This window comes from Hypanus sabinus, unplaced genomic scaffold (genome assembly GCF_030144855.1).
Source record: "Hypanus sabinus isolate sHypSab1 unplaced genomic scaffold, sHypSab1.hap1 scaffold_378, whole genome shotgun sequence".
Lineage (NCBI taxonomy): Eukaryota > Metazoa > Chordata > Chondrichthyes > Myliobatiformes > Dasyatidae > Hypanus > Hypanus sabinus.
In genome coordinates this window covers 431,431-451,000 of record NW_026781270.1, presented here as the reverse complement: position 1 = coordinate 451,000, position 19,570 = coordinate 431,431, and the positions used below count along the sequence as shown (strand labels likewise).

At 43.8% G+C, this 19,570-nt stretch overlaps 1 long non-coding RNA gene across 1 annotated transcript; it reads right to left on the bottom strand.

Moving 5' to 3' along the window:
* Nucleotides 1-34: 34 nt before the first annotated feature.
* On the bottom strand, nt 35-3,939 carry LOC132388687 (uncharacterized). The gene is made up of 3 exons (XR_009510313.1): nt 3,895-3,939; nt 2,903-2,959; nt 35-277 (listed from the first exon to the last, which is right to left on the bottom strand). It is a non-coding gene; the product is annotated as an uncharacterized LOC132388687 (long non-coding RNA).
* Between the last annotated feature and the right edge of the window lie 15,631 nt (nt 3,940-19,570).

The following is a 19,570-nucleotide window of genomic DNA, read 5'->3' as shown; positions in this document are numbered from 1 at the left end:
CATAACTGGTTCTTCTGGGCACATTCAGTCTCACTCCAACTATTCCCTACCTTCCTTTTACAGGTATGTAATGTCTAAAGGACCAGTGTTTGAGTAAGCGAGACTCACCAAACTTTCTCCTGCCTGACTCACTGGAATCTCCGAGTCAGATGGGTTCTCTCCAGTTGATGCTCTCAATCCTCGGGCAGGTTCACTTTGTTGCTGTTCCCTCGTCTACAGTCGTGGTTTCCTTCCAGTTGGGGTTTTTCTTCCAATAAATCTCTCACCGCAGGTCTAACTTTAACATGAAACATAAAGAAGCACATTAATATTAAAAAGGAGAACCACACATTTCTGCTTAATGTTACTAAGAACAAAACTGACTGAAATTTAAATGTTGAAGGCAAATACAATTATCTCAGTGAACAAGCATTTGTTGTCCCTCACATGTCACAAAACGATATGGGATAAGAAGGAGCCATCATTCAGTCATGGTAAGACATAAGACACAGGAACAGAATTAGGTGATTCAATCCATCTGGTCTGCCCCACCACTCAACCATGGCTGATTTTTATTCCAACACCATATTCCTGACTTCCTCCTGTAATCCCGAAGTTACTCAGCAATCATGAGTATATTAATCTCTGTCATAAATATACCCAAATGGCAGCCTCAACCAACCTCTGTGGCAGCAAATTCCACAGATCAGACATCTTTTGGCCACTTTTTTTTCCCTCATCTCAGTTATAAAGGGAAGCGTCTTTATTCTGAGCCTGTGCTGTCAGATCGCAGACTCTCCGTCTAATGGAAACATCCTCTCCATGTCCACTGTATCCAGGCTTTTCAGCATTCGGTAGGTTTACTTAACCATACATCCCTCCACCACCCCCACCGTCCCTCTGAACTCCATTGAGCACAGGTCCACAACCATCAAATGCTCCTCATACATAAAGCCGATCTTTCCTGTGATTATTCTTGTAAATCTTGTCAGCAACAACTGTACTGAACACAAACAGGTACCAGGATAATTTACAGAGAATAGTTGTGCTTTCTTTACTGCTCTACTATCACAGAATGACCCATTTCCATTTCCAGGTTAAAACAGGGACATTTCAGGAAATATAAACCATTCCAGGGTGAATGTAATAAACAGAAACTGGAATTACCAGAAACACTCAGCACGTACGGAACAGCTGTGTTGAGAGGACAAACTTTACAATTCAGGTTAATATATTTCATCAGAATGACTTCAAACATTTTCAGTTTTAAGTGCCTATCTCCAGCAACTTGAGATTCTGCTTGATTTCTGCCGAGTGACAGACAGGTGACAGTGGGTGGGGTGGGGGGGTGATTTCCAAACATAGTTCAACACCAAACTCAAGGGTCTATTTCTACTGTTGTAAACACGGAACTGCCCATTTACTCATCGCCTCTCCCTGTGAGGGATGGAATGGGAAATCATCCTCTCCTCAGATTAGCAGTCATTGCTTCCAAAGGAACTCCAGAAACAAACTGCTGATCCCAGACCAGAAATACTCACTCAACAACTCATAAGCCCAAGCAGCTCGATCCCCGGGTCCATTTTACCTGGATCAAGAACTGTGAATAGTGAAGTGAGTAGAAGATGAACTGATCTCCAAAAGTCAAAGTTAAAGATGAAACACCCTATTCAACATTTTAAGCAACATTTTTGTTTTGTGTAATTTTAGAGTGAAAAAAAAAATAAAGGAACAGCATGCAAAAGTTTGGGGACCCTAAGAGATTTAAGCTCTCAGATAACTTTTACCAAGGTCTCAGACCTTTATGAGATTGTTAGTGCTATGGCTTGTTCATAATCTTTGTCAGGAAAGTCCAGGTGATGAAAATTTCAAAGCTTTATAAATACCCTGACACCTCAAACCTTCTCCCAGCAATCAGCAGCCATGGGCTCCTCTAAGGAGCTGCCTAGCACTCTGAAAATTAAAATAATTGATGGCCACAAAGCAGGAGGAGGCTATAAGAAGATAGCAAAGCATTTTCATGTAGCCGCTTCCTCAGTTCGTAACATAATTAAGAAATGGCAGTTAACAGGAATGGCGGAAGTCGTCCAAGACATCTTTACCACAGAACTGCTCGTAGGATTGCTAGAAAGGCAAATCAAAACCCCCATTTGACTGCAAAAGACCTTAACGAAGATTACGGTCTGGCGTGGTAGTGCACTGTTCTACTGTGCAGCAATACCAGCACAAATATGACCTTCATGGAAGAGTCATCAGAAGAAAACCTTTCCTCCATCTTCACCACAAAATTCAGCATCAGAAGTTTGCAAAGGAACATCTAAACAAGCCTGATGCATTTTGGAAACAAGTCCTGTGGACTGAAGTTAAAATAGATCTTTTTGGCTGCAATGAGCAAAGGTGTGTTTGGAGAAAAGAGGGTGCAGAATTTCATGAAAAGAACACCTCTTCAACTGTTAAGCACGGGGATGGATCAGCCATGCTTTGGGCTTGTGTTGCAGCCAGTGGCACAGGAAACATTTCACTGGTAGAGGAAAGAATTAATTCAAATAAATACCACAAATTCTGGAAATAAACATCACATCATCTGTAAAAAAAGCTAAAGGTGATAACGGGATGGCTTCTACAACAGGATAATGATCCTAAACACACCTCAAAATTCACAATGGACTACCTCAATAGGTGGCAAGCTGAAGGTTTTGCCATGGCTCTCACATTCCCCCGATCTAAACATCATCGAAAAACTATGGATAGACCTCAGAAGAGCAGTGCATGCAAGACGGCTCAAGAATCTCACAGAACCAGAAGCCTTTTGCAAGGAAGAATGGGCAACACTCCCCAAACAAAAAATGAAAGGTTCTTAGCTGGCTACAGAAAGCATTTACAAGCTGTGATACTTGCCAAAGGGTTGTTACTAAGTACTGACCATGCAAGGTGCCCAAACTTTTGCTTCAGACCCTTTTCCTTTTTTGTTATTTTGAAACTGTAAAAGATGGAAAAGAAAAAGTAATTGAGCTTAAAATATTAAAAAAATGTGTCATCTTTAACTTTATGCCTTTTGGAACTCAGGTCATCTTTTATTCACTATGTTGTTATTCACAACAACAGAAATTTTGACCAGCGATGACCAAACTTTTGCATGTCACTGTATGTGATTTTCCTGCTAAATGATACTTTAAAAAGTCAGATTTCCAAATATCACTCCCCACTTGCAAATTATCCAGCAACTATTGCGTCGCCACAATACACACAGGTATTGTGTATCGTACATAAATATTTCCCCTGAACCCCCACCCCACTCCAGGTGGCTGTCAGTGGTGAACTCGGTGATGGCAATGCCAATGAATATGAAGGGAAGGGCAGTAGACTGTCTCACTGGAGTCTGGCACATTTGTGATGTGAAAGCTACTTGTTGCCCAGGGCAAAGGTGTTTGATATCAGTACGTACCCAGACAGAATGGATCAAAGCATGTCCTCACAGGTAGAAAACGCCAGAACAAGAGCAGGCAGAACAAGCAACACACACAAAATGCTGGAGGAACTCAGCAGGCCAGGCAGCATCGATAGAAAAGAGTACTAATACTGAGTTCCTCCGGCATTTTGTGTGTGTTGCCTGGATTGGTGGCAGCTGCGGTTGGAGGTAGAACAAAGGTGACTGTCTCAACAGCTGATAGAAAGATTTTGTTCCCTTTCTACGAGTTCCTGATCCCTGCATTTAGTTTTCCGGAGCTCAGCTCTGTCTGTGAGATCTATTTGCTCCCATTCCCTGATCAGCCGGAAGCTCCCCGGGGCCCGAGTACGGTTCGTGGGGCTGAGAGAGAGGAAAAAGACCTGGCCTGTGCCGAGTTTGTGAGTCACTGTGTTCAGTGTTCACAGCAATTGTCACTCAATTAAAACCCACCCAACACCCATTCTTACCTCTGCCGGTCCTCTCGACATTTTGTGTACTGCGCGCATGCGGAGTTATCCAAGACAAGCTTGACGCCTGCGCATTTGATCGGTGCTTCAAGCGACAGCGAAATTTTAAACGCGGGGCTTTATGGGTATTTACGGAGCCATGAAAAGTTTCTGCAAGCACCGGTTTCATGCCCATACCTGAGTTTGTTTTGTGTGTAGAAAAATCAGCAGTTTTTTTTTTACCCAGAAAGCGGTTCCCATAAACGATACACTAAATATCAACAGGCATTTCGTTTATTTAATGACAAAGTACAATCGTCTTACAAATGCAGATATGAAACAGAAGAGATTCTGCAGTTGCTGGAAAACAGCGACGCACACACACACAATGCTGAAGGAGCTCAGCAGTTCAGGCAGCAACTAAGCAGAGGAGTACACAGTCCAGACATGCTGAAAGGTCTTGGCCTAAATGCTGTCCATTTATTCCTCTCCACATTTACTGCCTGATGTGCTGATTACCTGCAATGTTTTGTAGACATTAACCATTTTGGTTTTCAATTGACCAGTTTCCAAATGTTACTCATCTTTCATTGATAGCCACACCCTGCTGGTCTGGTTCCTCTTCCTCCTCTTCCTTGTAACCTCCAGACCCCATCTCTTTCTGGAGACCTAGAGCCCAGATTGGTGCTGGCAACTCTTTGGATTCTGACTTTGCTCCACCGAAGATTCACTCGCTAGTCTGCTGTCAGGCTTTAGAGGCGCATTGCAACAACCCAGCTGTCTGTCACAGTCCTTTGAAATTAGTGATTTGTGAGTGTGGTAGAGACAGGGGTTTTGATACAGAACTGATTTATCTTTCACGGATCCACAGTAATAAACATCAGTCTAGTTTAAGGCTAACATCAGCAGAACAGACTCCTCCAATGCCCAGTGACCAGGGTTCAGTCCTGGGTGCGATGAGTAGCCACAAGAACTGTAGAATCTGACAGTAACAGTCCCTCATGAACCTGCAGCGGCCTTCAGTCACCGTAGTGGTTGAATATTTAACACGGAGCTGATTTGAACTTCCACACTGACGTTAAGTTGCTGGTGCTGCAGCAGCTGGGATGATCGAGTGAAACACTTTGCTCACTCCGGACAGAAATGTGGCCTCTACTTATTGTAAAGTCACCGGAGCATCACAAGGTGGGTTAACTGAATGAGTCTCTTCACACACACGGAACAGGTGAACGGCCGCTTCCGAGTGCGAAGCTGTTGGTGTATCTGCGATGGCTGACTGAATCCCTTCCAAAACGAGAGCCAGTGAATGAAGTCACACTGCTGTCAGAGTCATGGCATTGTATCCAATCAGATCACAGACATGGACACGTGTTCGGTCTCTCCTGGCAGCGAGTGGGACGCTGTCTTCTCCAGCATCTCGGCCTCTACATTCAAGGATCAGTGGCATTCAAACGCTGGTGAACTGACAGAAACAGCGGAGCTATCGTTCTGTTGTGTTTGTGATTACCACAAACAGATCTTTTGACATAGCTACACTGTTAAAAGTTTACACACCACGTCTGCAGCACAAAACAATTTGGAGGAACAAGATTTCATCTTCTAACTGGCTACAGTTCCGGCATCAGGCAGAATATCAAACTCTCTGCTTCCCTCTCTGCATCAAAATGGATCATTCCTTCCCTTCAACAGTCTGTGACTTTGCTCAGTTTGTCTATCTCCTTCGCATTCTGAGCATGCGCCAGACACCCACTAAGACCAAATTTTATTTACACGGACGCGACGAGAGACTTTCTGATTATCGTGTCCCTCCTGGCATCTGTCGGTGGTAAACTCAGAGTCAGCAATGCTCTTGATCCTCAGCAGTAGGTGATTAGGCTTTTTCGTTGGAGATCAATAAACTGCAGCTGGATGAGTGGGTCGTTTTCAGACTGGAAGGAGGTAGCGCTTGGAGTACCCCAGAGATCAGTCCCTGACCACAGTCATTCACAGCTTAATGTCCTGGCGGAGGCAGCGAGATGTGAGATGCCCCAGTCTGCCGGTGACGCAGAAAGACTGGAGTTGGGGAAGGGGAGGCTATTCACATGCAATTTCGTAGCTTTGCAATCAGTACATAGTGCACTGTGGGGCTGCAGTGACGGGTTCCATTGCTGGGATCAGCGCACAGTTACTGTGGGCGATGAGGATTTTGTGAATAAAGCACCATTCTCCAATTTAGAATCTCAAGCCACGGAACAAGCCTATGGTTTGTATATTTAAGTTGTATGTATGGCATTGTGGTAACCGGACACTATAGCCCTCCACGAGCTCTCTATCCTGTCCTTTCAATATCCGACTTTATCCGTAAATTTGACCACAGGGCCATCAATACTGTTATCCGGTGCATTGACATAGAACACAAAAAGAAACGTTGCTAACCAGACCCCTGTGGACATCTGGGGTAATAATCTCAGAATTGGTGCCTGTGCTCCTGCTAGCGATGAAAGAATATCATTGTCAGGCGTATTAATGTGTGGCTGAGAGACTTGTCTAGGGGGCAGGGCTTCAAACTCCTGGATCACTGGGGCCTCTTCCGAGGGAGGTACGACCAGTACGAAAAGGACAGGTTTTTCTGAACCCAAAGGGGTCGAATATCCTCGCAGGCACAGATGAAAAGGAAAAGAGGAATTATGGGAGGAAGCTGGCAACTAATATCAAAGAAGTTATTAAAAGCTTTTTTGTTAAGAATATAAAGTGTAAATTAGAGACAAGTGTAGGTATAGAACCAATGAAAATTAATGCTGGAGATATTGTAATGAGAGATGCAGAGAGGGCAGTGGAACTGAATGAGTGGAAGACGTCTGCAGTATATCGGCCATTCAAGAGTGTCACGGAAGTGAAGTTTGTGCAGTGAAAATTATGACTGAGAAGGTGCTCAGGAAGCTCAATGGTCTGAGGTTGGATAAATCTCATGGACCTTATGGAATGTTTCCCTGTATTCTGAAGGGAGCAGCCGGAGAGATTGCAGCGGCATTATCTTTCAAGAATTGTTAGATTTGTGGCATTGCACCAGGTGACTGGAAAATTGGAAATGTTACCCCGCTATTTAAGAATGGTGGGCGGCAGCAGAAAGGAAACTATAGACGTGTTAGCCTGGCATCAGTAGTTTGGGAAGTTGTTGGAATCGATTGTTAGGGATCAGATTACGGAGTACCTGAGACACATGACAAGAGATGCCAAAGCCAGCATGGATTCCTGAAAGGAAAATCCTGCCTGAGAAACCCACTGTGAATCTTTGAGGAAATTATCAGCAGGGCACACAAAGGAGATGCAGTAGATATAGTGTACTTGGATCTTCAGAAGTCCTTTGACAAGGTGCCACACATGATGCTGCTTAGCACGATAATAGGCCATGGAATTACAGGGAAGTTACTAGCATGGGTTCTATTCTGGCTGGCTGCCAGTTATGAGCTCCACAGGGGTCGGTGTCCGGACCGCTGCTTTTTACGATGTATGTCAATGATACGGACAATGGTATTAATGGATTTGTGGCTAAGTTTGCCAATGATACAAAGATAGGTGGAGGAGCGGGTAGTGTTGAGGAAACAGAGACCCGACAGAGAGACTTAGATAGTTTATGGGAATGGGCAAAGAGGTGGCAAATGAAGTATCAAGTTGGAAAGTGTATGACCATGCACTTCGGTGGAAGAAATAAACGGGCAGACTATTATTTAGATGGGGAGAGAATTCAAAATGCAGAGTTGCAAGTGGTCTTGGGAGTCCTTATGCAGGATACCCGAAATGTTAACTTCCAGGTTGAGTCGGTGGTGAAGAAGGCAAATGCAATGTTGGCATTCATATTTAGAGGTACAGAATACAAGAGCAGGGACACGATGGTGAGGCTGTCGGGGGACCACACTTTGAGTATTGTGTGCAGTTTGGGCTTATTTTAGAAAGGATATACTGATGTCGGAGAGGTTTCAGAGAAGATTCATGAGAATGATTCCAGGAATGAAAGGTAATCCGTATGAGGAACGTCCAGCAGCTCTTGGGCTGGATTCCCTGGAGTTCATAGAACCATTCAGAATTGAAAGACGTCTGATTAGAACTGAGGTGAGGAGAAATTACTTCAGTCAGAGGGCATGAAAGGGTATGGTGTGAAACCAGGGGAGTGGGGATGACAGGAAACACAACAGACTTCCACAGCAGTTTGGCAGCTGAAGTGGTGCCTCACCTGGGAGAAATGACTGGGCCCCTGAGGAGAGCTGAGTGGGCAGGTGGAGTACTTTGTCCACTTGCAGGGAAAAGTGCCGGGTGGAAGATCAGCAGTGAGGGACAGATGAAAAGAGGAATCACGGAGGGAGCGTTCCCTGCGGAGTGATGGGTATGGGAGGCAGTGATATGTTTGTTTGTAGCGTCCATTTAAAATGGATACAGGCCAGCCACGCTCACCTGATCTTCTGGCTGCCCTAATAGTGATAGAGTTCCTCTTGCACTGCCTACCACACACTGCCCCTCTGTAACCAACATATTCTGCTCATGCAAGCGGGCAGTTCGCTCCACCTTGTCCATGGAGTTTCACAGCATCGATGTGTGTAGTGAGGTCTACAAAGTCCATTCTGGTGTTTCTGCCCACGCCAATCTCTTTAATTCTCTCATGTTGCAGTAATGAATTTTCCTGTGATGGGGAAATATCTCTGTCTATCTGTGCTTCTGTCTAGCTATCTATTTTTCTATCTTCCATTTAAGTTTCTGTTCATTTCTCCCACACAAAATACACACACACAAACACATTCACAGAGACCCACACACAGAGACACACACTCACACACACAAACACACACACACACACACACTCACACACACACACACAAACACACACACACACTCACACACACACACACGCACTCTCTCTCACACACACAGACAGACACACAGACAGAAGAAACACACAGAGACACATTCACAGACAAACACTCACAGACACACACACACACACAAACACACACACAGACACTCTCACACACACACACACAGACACACACACACACACACACACACACACACACACACACACACACACACACACACACACACAACTAGAGTTTCAATTTCACGGAATTTCAATTTCTTTGCCCCAATGGAACTTCATTTTTTCGGTCTTTTTCATATCTTCTGCTCTTATCTTTTCACTGTTCACTGAACTTAAGGTACTCGGGAGTATTTATTGAAATTGTATATTATATTAGCTTATAGATAGCGTGGTCAAGGGATATGAGGAGAGGGTAGGAACGGGGTACTTATTGAGTATGATCAACCATGATCACAGTGAATGGCTGTACCGACTAGAAATTCATGCAGAAGCGCCAAATGGATTTTAGTGAGAATTTTGAAAATGTTCCCCAGATTAGGCCGGGTCAGGGTGGCAGGAAGCAGATATCCAGGGGAACTTGGCTTTGTGGATACTGAGATGACCTGACCACAGAGGCAGAGGGGGCTGGTAGAGTAAGAAGCGTATTCTCTCTGGAAGCCGGTACCCAGGACTGTTCTGAACAGATCTGTTCCAACAACCCTGTTCGTTGTGATTTTTACTTCAGTCAAAAGGTGATGCAAACGTGGATGCGGGTTCAATTGCAGCATTTAAGTGAAGTTTGTCTGGGTACATGGATGGGGAAAGTATTGACATCTAGAGTCTGGGTGCACGTGGATTGGTTCATGCAGAGAATTGCACAGACTAGACGGGGCCGAAAGCCGTGTTTCTGTGCTGCAAGAGAATGAAATACATTGTGCGTCCTGTACAAGCCAATTTCCCAGGAGACTTAAATCATTCGAACGAAATGTCCTAAAAATCTGCAAAATCAAGAAACACTCAATAGATGAAGAATATCTGTGGAGAGGAACAAAGACAGGCAGACAGACAGACATACTTTACTGATCCCGAGGGAAACTTTTCGTTACAGCCGTGCCGATCAAGAATAGTGAAGAAATATAGCAATAGAAAACCATGAATAATTAAATAATAATGTTAATCATGCCAAGTGGAAATAAGTCCAGGACCAGCCTATTGACTCAGGGTGCCTGACACTCCGAGGGAGGAGTTGTAAAGTTTGATGGCCACAGGTAGGAATGACTTCCTATGATGCTCAGTGTTACATCTCGGTGGAATGAGTCTCTGACTGAATGTAATCCTGTGCCTAACCAGTACATTATGGAGTGGATGGGAGACATTGTCCAAGATGGCATGCAACTTGGACAGCATCCTCTTTTCAGACACCACCGTCAGAGAGTCCAGTTCCACCCCCACAACATCACTGGCCTTACGAATGAGTTTGTTGATTCTGTTGGTGTCTGCTACCCTCAGCCTGCTGCCCCAGCACTCAACAGCACTGGCCACCACAGACCCGTAGAAAAGTTAATGTTTCAGCGCCAACACCCTGTGCTTGAATGGCTTCAAACAATTTTTGATGTGATTTCAGGTCTCCAGCATCTTGAGTGTTTGTTTAGTTTCCAGCTGTTCACAGACAGACGACAGTGAGTGGGAATTTCCAAACACGGTGAGGACACTGAACCCGAGGTAGATAACCAACGATGCAAACACTGAACAGCTCATTCCAGGTACTCACTGCCTCTGTGTATTGAGATTACCTCGCAGCTCTATTCCCTCTCTCCGATCTTTTCGTTCTGTGGCCATTCAGCCCCTCTAACCATCAACAAGTTGGCAGCTTCCATTTCCTTGCACTCTCTATAACAAATACTCTCTAACCACTTTGTTAACCTTCTACTGAATTAATTTCCATCTTCTGCAGCCCCGTGTTGCCCAAACCCCTCACCTCCCACCCTCGTCACTATCTCCACCTTCCCACCTCCCCCTCACCTGGATCCACCTCTCACTCCCCAGCTCTTGCCCCATCCCCACCCCTCACCTCGTTTCTCTGACTATTTCCCGTCCACTCTCAGTCCAGAGGGAGGGTCTCGGTCCGAAATGTTGACGGTCCATTTCCCTCCACAGATCCTGCCCGACCCACTGAGTTCCTCCGGGAGAGGCGGTACAGTAGCATAAAGATCCACACTCAGCAAGTCACGTGACAATTTCACGCAGAGGCGATCTCTGCCGTCTGTTCTAGGGGGAGCACAGGGCAAAGACGTGGGTCCACGAACATCTGACGCCACAATCCAACCGAGCTCCCTCTAGAAAGTAATTTCTTCTTCCGCCAGTCTGTACCTTCTCTCCTCCGTGGCAAGTCCGAAGATCACCCTTCTGACCAACGATATCTACCGCCACCGCTCCCACCCAAACCCACCGCCCCTTCCCTCAAAGACCGCGCCCGCCCTTCCAACCCAAATATGATGGCGGGAGAAGAGGATGACCGACGGCGACAACCGTTTGCGTTTCTAACCATTGGTTGGTCCACCTCGACCGCCCGCCTCGGGACGGGGGAGGACATAAAAAAGCTGCGCGCAGGGTGGGACAAAGGCGGATCCACACGCCGGGAAAACAATCGGCAGACAAAAACACGACGGGAGCAGCTGCTTCGAATGTCGTGAAGTACGCTTGCGCACTGTCTGGAGGCACCTGGGGAATGTAGTATAAATGTCTATATCCTCAAATAATTTAAAATCAGTTATTTTTTCATTGAACTTCTTATCCGCCTTTTTTCACAGAGAGCGTTGGGTGCCTGGAATGCGCTGAAAGAGTGGTGGTGGAGGCAGATACATTGAGGCTTTTGAGAGCCTCTTGGATGGGAACATGAATGTGAGGGAAATTGACATTGTGTCAGCAGACGCCATAAGTTACGCAGGCATGTGATGACCGATTTGATTGTTTCGGTACAAAATTGTGGAGTATTCCTGTGCTGGATTCTTCTGCGTTCTTGCAGGACTTTGCAAACATCCTGGGCCCATTTCGGTAGAGACGGTGGCTTCGACCTTTCCACTGTACTGTATTTATCAGCATAGACCGGAAAGCGTCGCGCGGCAGCAAGGGATGCTGGGAATGGCGAAGGTGAAGCGCCACGGGAGGGATGTGGGACAGGTACCAGAGAAGGAGTGCCAGGGTGGGTGTTGGGAGCGGATGCTGGCGCTGATGCAAACATGCGCGGACCTGAGACACCAGGGAAGGTCATTTGATTCCAAACAATTAGTTTATTCATTATTGCAGAATGGTGCTTCCCGCTTCCTCCCATCTCCATTCCCCTTTTCCCAATCATGATTCCCTTCTCTCAGCCCCTTTACCTGTCTCAGTGCACAACAAAGACCCATATCAGAATCAGCTGTATCGTCACTCGTATATATCACTAAAATAAGTTTATCTTTTGGCGATAATGCCATACATCAAGTTACTAAAGTACCCAACGATCCGCACTGCCCATCCACGCACCTAGGTAACCCGAGCCAAACCACAGAAAAGTTTACGCAGGTCAATTAACATAAGAGACAGAGCGTTTTTGGAATGTGGGAGGAAAGCGAAGTACCCGCAGGAATCCCGCAATTTCACGGGAGCTAGAATTAGTGCTCGCAGTAGTTTGATCAATCGAGTCCAGTAGAATGTTCTTCTAAGGGATTGTCATCCGTGGGTCCTCGGCTGGCTGAAGAGGCCGATCCAGGATTCACATAACGGCAGTATTAGGGTTTATTCCCTTAATGGAGATCGGCCGCGCGTGACTGTCTAATTTGGGGAAGCTAATGCATGGTCATACATCAGATGGTCCTTAACAGATCGGGGACGTGACGGTCAGGGTCCAGTGGCTTGGAATGAGAGACGACTCTGGTCTCTCAGCAGACTTCCGCCGCCTTCACTGCCGTTGCGTTGTGTTAGGTTTCTGTACCGTGTTACGCCCCATCTCTACTCCACTTCCTCTCGTACCCTCTTCGCTCTCGGCTTGCCTCCTGAATTCGCCGCCCCTCCATTCTGTATCATTCTCACTTCCACAATATCTTCCCCACCAGATCACACAATGTTCTTATCCGAGGAAGTCTGCAATTTGACGCTCGCTGGAAATTTCACGGCAGTTGGAAACATGCAGTGGGGAGCACCTTCCATCACGTCAATGGTCATCTTCGCCCTCACATTCCTACTTGTGGTCTCGGGTAACGGCACAGTCATCTGGGTGATTGGCTTCAAGATGAAGAGTAATGTCCACATGGAGTGTTTCCTGACTCTGGCTCTGACTGACCTGATCGATTGCCTGACCCTTCCCTTCCGCATGGCCAACGCCTAGTTTTCCTGTAAGTTTATTGGAATCTTGATTTTCCTCGACGCATCCGCCAGCACGAGTCTGTTATGTCTGATCAGCAGCTGCCGCTGCCTGGCTATTACTCGGCCCACGTGGTTCCTGCAACATCTGAGCCTCACGTGGATTCGTGCGTCCTCCTTCGGAGTCCGGATCCTAGCCTTCGTCATGTGCCTGCCTGTCCTCCTGCTTCGGGATTTGAAGAAGGAATCGACCGTCTTGGAGCCAGTTTGATTTGTTTTCACCTTCGGCCTCCCCTTTCTAATTATGATCATCTGCTACTTCCTGATAGGTTGGAGACTGCAAGGGAACAGGTTCGCCAAATCGAAGAAACCTGTCCGCCTCATCATCACCGTGGTCGTGGTCTTTATGATCTGTTGGATCCCCAACGCTGTGTGCGACCTCCTATCGACTTTCACCACACCGATTTCCCAGGACTGGTCATTATTCACTGTCGCCCTGGCCTCCTTCAACAGCGCCCTCAACCCCCTTCTCTATGTCTTTGCTGTCCGTGAATTCTGCCAGGTCTTCAGGCGCTCCCTCTTCGCCTCGCTCCATCTGGACTTTGTCGAGCAGAGGCCAGAATTGAAGACCCAGTCCCAAACGCCCAACCTCACCTCAAATATAAATGTCTGAGGGAGTTCTTCACGGCCAGCCGTCCGAGCGATATCCCCTGACTACAGACACAGTGGACAGTCGGTTGCAGTGATGACCGGCAGTGGAGGCTTTGCTACATTCATATTTTAATCTCTCAGAACATAGAACATAGACCACTCGGCCTACAATGTACCGTATCAAATCAATCTGTCAATAAATGGCCAATTAAATAAATACCTTCCGCCTGCACAATGGAGATATCCTTCCTTTATGCTGATTATACCTGTCTAATCATATTTTAAAGGTCTCTAACCTATCTACACATACCACAATTCCAGGCAGCGTATACCAGGCACACACCACTGTCTGTGCAGTAACATGCCTTTCTCATCTCCTTTGGAATGATGACCTCTCACTGTAAATGCGCGTCCTCTGGTGTCAGACATTTCAACCCTGGGAACCATACTGAACGTCCATGCCTTTCATAATTTTCTAAACCTCATCCCGTCACCCCAGTGAAAATAAACTAACTGTGTTCAACCTCTCGTAGAAGACAATGCTCTCTAATACGGGCAGCATTCTAGTATATCTGCACACGCTGCAACCTCTCGACATCTTTCCTGCAATGGAAGACCAGAACTGTGCACACCTTTCACCAAGTAGTCTCCACGTTCCTCTGTCCTCTCTACTTACAAGTCATTTTCACCCACAGAACAGGATGATTTGTATCCCACCCTTCTCTGTAAACTCTACAGACTGTCGTGCGTAAAAAAAACATTAAATCATCAGTTTCTGAAATACTCTAAACGATCCGTCTGGCGTGAACTGTCAACTGTCGTCAAAGCCACTTAGCTCACGTTTGTTCCCCATTTCTGATGTTTGCTCTGAACAACAACTGAATTGCTTGACCATGTCTGCCTCTTTCTATACATTGCGTTGCCACCATATGATTGGCTGATTAGATGTTTATATTAAAGAGCAAGTATACAGGCTTACCTTATAAAGTGGCCCCATGAAACGTAAAGGTTCTAACTACCAAAATAATACTATAAATAGCAGTAAATAACACATGCCAGTTAATTTAGTTTTTAAAATTATTTTTGGGCGGGTTTTGTCTATTTTGCTATTTTTTTGTAACATACTATGACTTTGGATGGTTATTATATTTGAATTATTAACTGTTCGTATCTGTATTCTACCCTAACTATTATGTACTCTCAAGCTCTCTGCAATCAATGTTTTTCTTCTTATGTTTGTCTGAAAACTGATAAAAAGATTTAAAATAAATATTGACAACTTGAGTATCGAGTTCTTGAAAGCGAGTCTCTAGGTTGTGAGATCTTACAGTGTTGGGGTGAGAGAAGTTAGCTTCTCTGTTTCAGCAGCCTGGGATTGTCGACGTGTCATAACTGTTCCTGAACCCGGTGGTACGCTGCTGAAGGCTCTGATGCCTCCTGTCCGATGGCTGCAGGGAGAAGAGAGCATGGCCTGGATGGCAAGGGTCCCTGTTGATGAATGCTGCCGGCTGATCTAATGAGACAACGAATAGATTTTAGGGAGCTCCGTAGATAGCTCAGAATCGCGACCACCCGGGTAGTAATCGCAGCTTTGCTGGCTCTGGCATGTGCCAGTGATGGTGAGAATAGGAAGAATTGCCAGGTAAGTGTGAGGCTGATGAGTTGTTGTAGGGAGCAGGCAAGGATTCAGTTTTAGAGATCATCGAAATCTCCTCTGGAGAACGTGTGGCGGATTACATAAGGGGCGGATTACACCTGAATATCAATGTTCGCGGCTTCGCTGAAGCTGTTCGAGAATATTTTTGGCAGGGCAGTGGGAACAAGAGAGTTAGTGCTCAATATGAGGCAGTTCGTTTACAAATAGAGCTAACGTATATTGAGGCACCTGGCAAGGAAAGGCTAACGACAGGAAATATATCAGACAATACTATGAGTCACGAAGTAAAAGGCGGACAAAATCGAAAATGTTGAACAGAGGACTGAAGTTATAATATTTTAATTCACACAGCATAGGGAATCAGGTAGATAAACCTGCACTGTAGCACAGTTAAAGATTGGCATGTTTAATCGTGTTGACATTACTGAATCGTAGCTGAATGAAGATTGTAGCTCGGAGCTTAAGGTCCATGAATACACAATATGTTGAAAGGTCAGGCAGGGAAGCAGACAGGAGGCGTTACTCTGTTGGTAAAAAAATAAATGGAATGAAATAATTGCGGATAGAACTATGGAACGGCAAGTGCAATAAGTACTGGTTGCAGTAATTGGCGAATTGTCTGGAAAGCTTAAGGTAAAAGACTCCATACCGGAAGTAATCATAATATAAAATAATTTACTCGGAGAAGACGCTAAACGCAGTTGTATCAGTATTACAGCAGAGAAAAAGGACTTGGAGTCATGAGAAAGGAGTTGGCGAGTACTGATTGGAAAAGAACACTGGAAGGGACGATGGCAGAGCAGCAATGGCTGGAATTTCTGGAAGCATTTCTGAAGGCACAACATTTATAAATCGCAAACAGGAAGAACTATTCTAAAGGGAAATTGGCCAAGAAGAGAAGTTAGAGCCAACATACACCCAAACACTGGCTATATAGTGCAACAAGAATTGCTAGATTTTAGGGGATCAGCAAGGTTTTAAAAACTAATTGGAAAAACAAAAAAGCCATTAAAATCCTCAAAATGGAATAGGAAGGTAAGCTAGCCAATAATATAAAAGAGGATACTAAATGTTTCTTGAGAGACATAAGGTGCTAGGTCGAAGCGAGAGAGGGAGTATTGGACCGCTGTAAAAATGTGCTGGAGAGATTCTAATGGGGGATATGGAAACGACGGAGCACCTGAACAAGTATTTTGCATTAATGTTAATTGTGCAAGACTCTAGCATGAAGTGCGTGGAATGTCAAAGGTCTGAACGTAGATAAATCCCATGTACCGGATGGGGTTAACTTCAGAAATTGACCACGTGGCCTCCTTATCTACTTTACTTCTCAAAAATAAAAGGAAATGGTTGTTTCGTCACATCTCTCTGAGTAAAGTTTTATTTCCTGATGCCAACAGCTCAGCTTCTTCTAATTGAGCTTCTTCGAACTTCACATCCAGAAAGTCTCTACCCTATCAAGCTATAGTGTCTTCACCCAAAGCGTTGAGGCCTAACACAAGCCAACATAGTTCTTTGGGCCTTTGAGGTACACAACCATCGAAACCCTACGACAAGATTCTGGTCCTTTTTAAGGGAGCACATGTCAGATATTTGACCCAACAGACACAAGACACTGAACTGGATGAACCCCATAACAATTTTCATGCTAATATTTTCAACTCATTTATATTCTGGTGAATCCCGTGACAATATTGACAATATTCGCAACAATTCAGTGACACCGATTCTTTATTTAATTTGTAAATGTCATCTCAAATTTACCCATGAGCCAAACTCAATTTTTGTCCAAATCTGTTTAAGCTGTCACAAGCAATAGGACTTTGAACGCCAGTGTTTGTGCAGCTTCCCCCAGAAGGGCACCCCGACACACGGACAGTCCGTCGTCTGTGGGAAAATTAGTTCTGTCAAAAACCTACCAAGTTCAAATTTCAAAGTAAATTTATTATCAAAGTACACGTCACCGAAACAGCTCTGAGATATTTTTTTTTCAGACCTATCACAGTAAATACAAAGAAATAACATACAATCAATGGAAAACTGTTTACCATTACAGTCGGACAAACAACCAATGTGGAAAAGACAACAAATTGTGCAAATACAAAAAAGGAGAACAAAGTAACAACAAAGAATTAAAAATAAATATTGACTATTATTCTTTTGATGTTCAAGGCTGCTGATTAAATGTTATTTAAGTTTGAATACGATTCTCCCTTGTATCTTGTGTGCTGAAGTATTTAGTCCTTTTTAATTTCTTTTTCCAAGATGTCGTTTCTTCTTCCCATAAGACCTCAGTTCTTGAACACTTCACATCCGTTCAGTTGTGTCTGAACAAGATTGCTGGTCTTCTTTCGAAATATTAGTAAAAAGCTATCCTGTTTTAGGTTTCAACGGTTTAGTTTTTTTTTTCCCTTCAATCTTTCTTAATCGTTTCTTTTTTTAGTAATATTAATTTTATCGTCTTATTACTGTTATACTAACCCTTTACCTTTTTTGAATATTGGTGGTTTATGTCTTTTTTATATCTTTTTTTTTCTGTGAGATGTGAGTAAAATTAGTTTTAGTTTGCCTGCTCGCCTCTCTCTGGCCTTTATTTGTGTTTTCGTGGGTGGGGGAGTGGGTTCTATTTTGCTTTTGCTTTTCGCTTTATTTTACCTTCATGGGCTAACTTGATACTACCAAAATGGCTGACGTATCGTAACTTCGGTTCCTCTTTGAACCTGCTCCCCTCTTCCACATTAATGAGTTTATTTTCTGCTTAAACTTGTGCATTTACTACGATATATATGAGCAACATGCATAAGATTATTAACTTTGTTTCTTGGAAAACGAATGGTTTAAATCATCCGATTAAACGGATAAAGTATTTGAAGTATTCCACGGAATGAATGCTAATATTATCTTTGCACAAGAAATTCATGTGAGGAAGGAGGATTGTCAGCATTATTTAGGTTTTTGAAGTGACAACAGTATCTTTCGAATTCTCAAGCTAAAGTAAGAGGCGTTTTTATTTTTATAGATTCCTCAACCTCTTTTAAACGTTATGAAACAATTTCAGATCCACAAGGTAGATTTTTGCTCCTTACTGATTTACTTTTCATCCAAAAAATTGTTTTAGTTAATGTTTATGCTTCGAATATTGACTGTCCCAAATTTTTAAAATGTTTAATCCCTCGATGGACAGATCTATGTCCATTCATGTTCTTCCGAATAAATCGGCCTCTCTCATCCACTCCTTTATGGTTATTTCTGGAATCTCTGAAATTTGGCAATTTCTACATCCCAAGGATAAAAAATTTCAATGTTTTCGCATGTTTATAATAATTACTCCGGAATTGACTATTTCTTTATTGATCATCGTTTCCTTGCGGACGTTATTGATTGTAACTACGACTCTATTACTATCTCTGATCATACACCTTTGAAGCAATCTATTAAGACAACGGATTCATCCTCAATTGTTAAATCATGGAGGTTCAACTCCACATCAGTGATGAGACTTTCTAAACTTTATAAAACAACAAATTGATTTGTTTTTTTTTCAACAAACTTTACAGAACGAACTTCTAGGGGAATATTATGGAGTACTTTTAAAGCTTTTATCCGTTGACAAATTATTTCATACACTGCTGGAGTCAGAAAACGAATTAACACTGAAATACATATGTTGGTTGATAAAATTAAAGAAATTAATAAGACTTACTCTGTGACCCCTAGTAAAGAACTCTGTAAAAAGAGAGTTGAACTTCAAATGGAGCACAGTTTGCGGATATCCTCTTCGACTGAAAATCAGTTAGTTAAATCTAGGACTCAATTTGTAATCATGGGGAAATATCTGATAAATTATTGGCTAATCAATTGAAAACTCTTTCAGTTAAACGGCAGATCATTAAGATTCGTTAACGAGATGGCACTTTGACGATTGATTATAAAGAGATAAATAAAGCATTTCAAGATTTATAACTCTCTATATCAATCAGAATTTTCCGATGATTCTTTCATAATGGATTTTTAAGGATGCGTTAACTGCAGGTAAACCACCGCAATCTTTTTATGACGCCTCCATGTCTTTACTTCTTAAAAAAAAGATAGACCCTACTGAATGTGCATCATATCGGCCAATATCCTTGCTGAATATGGATTCCAAGATTTTTACCAAACTTTTGGCCAGTAGATTGGAAAACATATTACCTCAAAGTATATCTGAGGACCAAATGGGA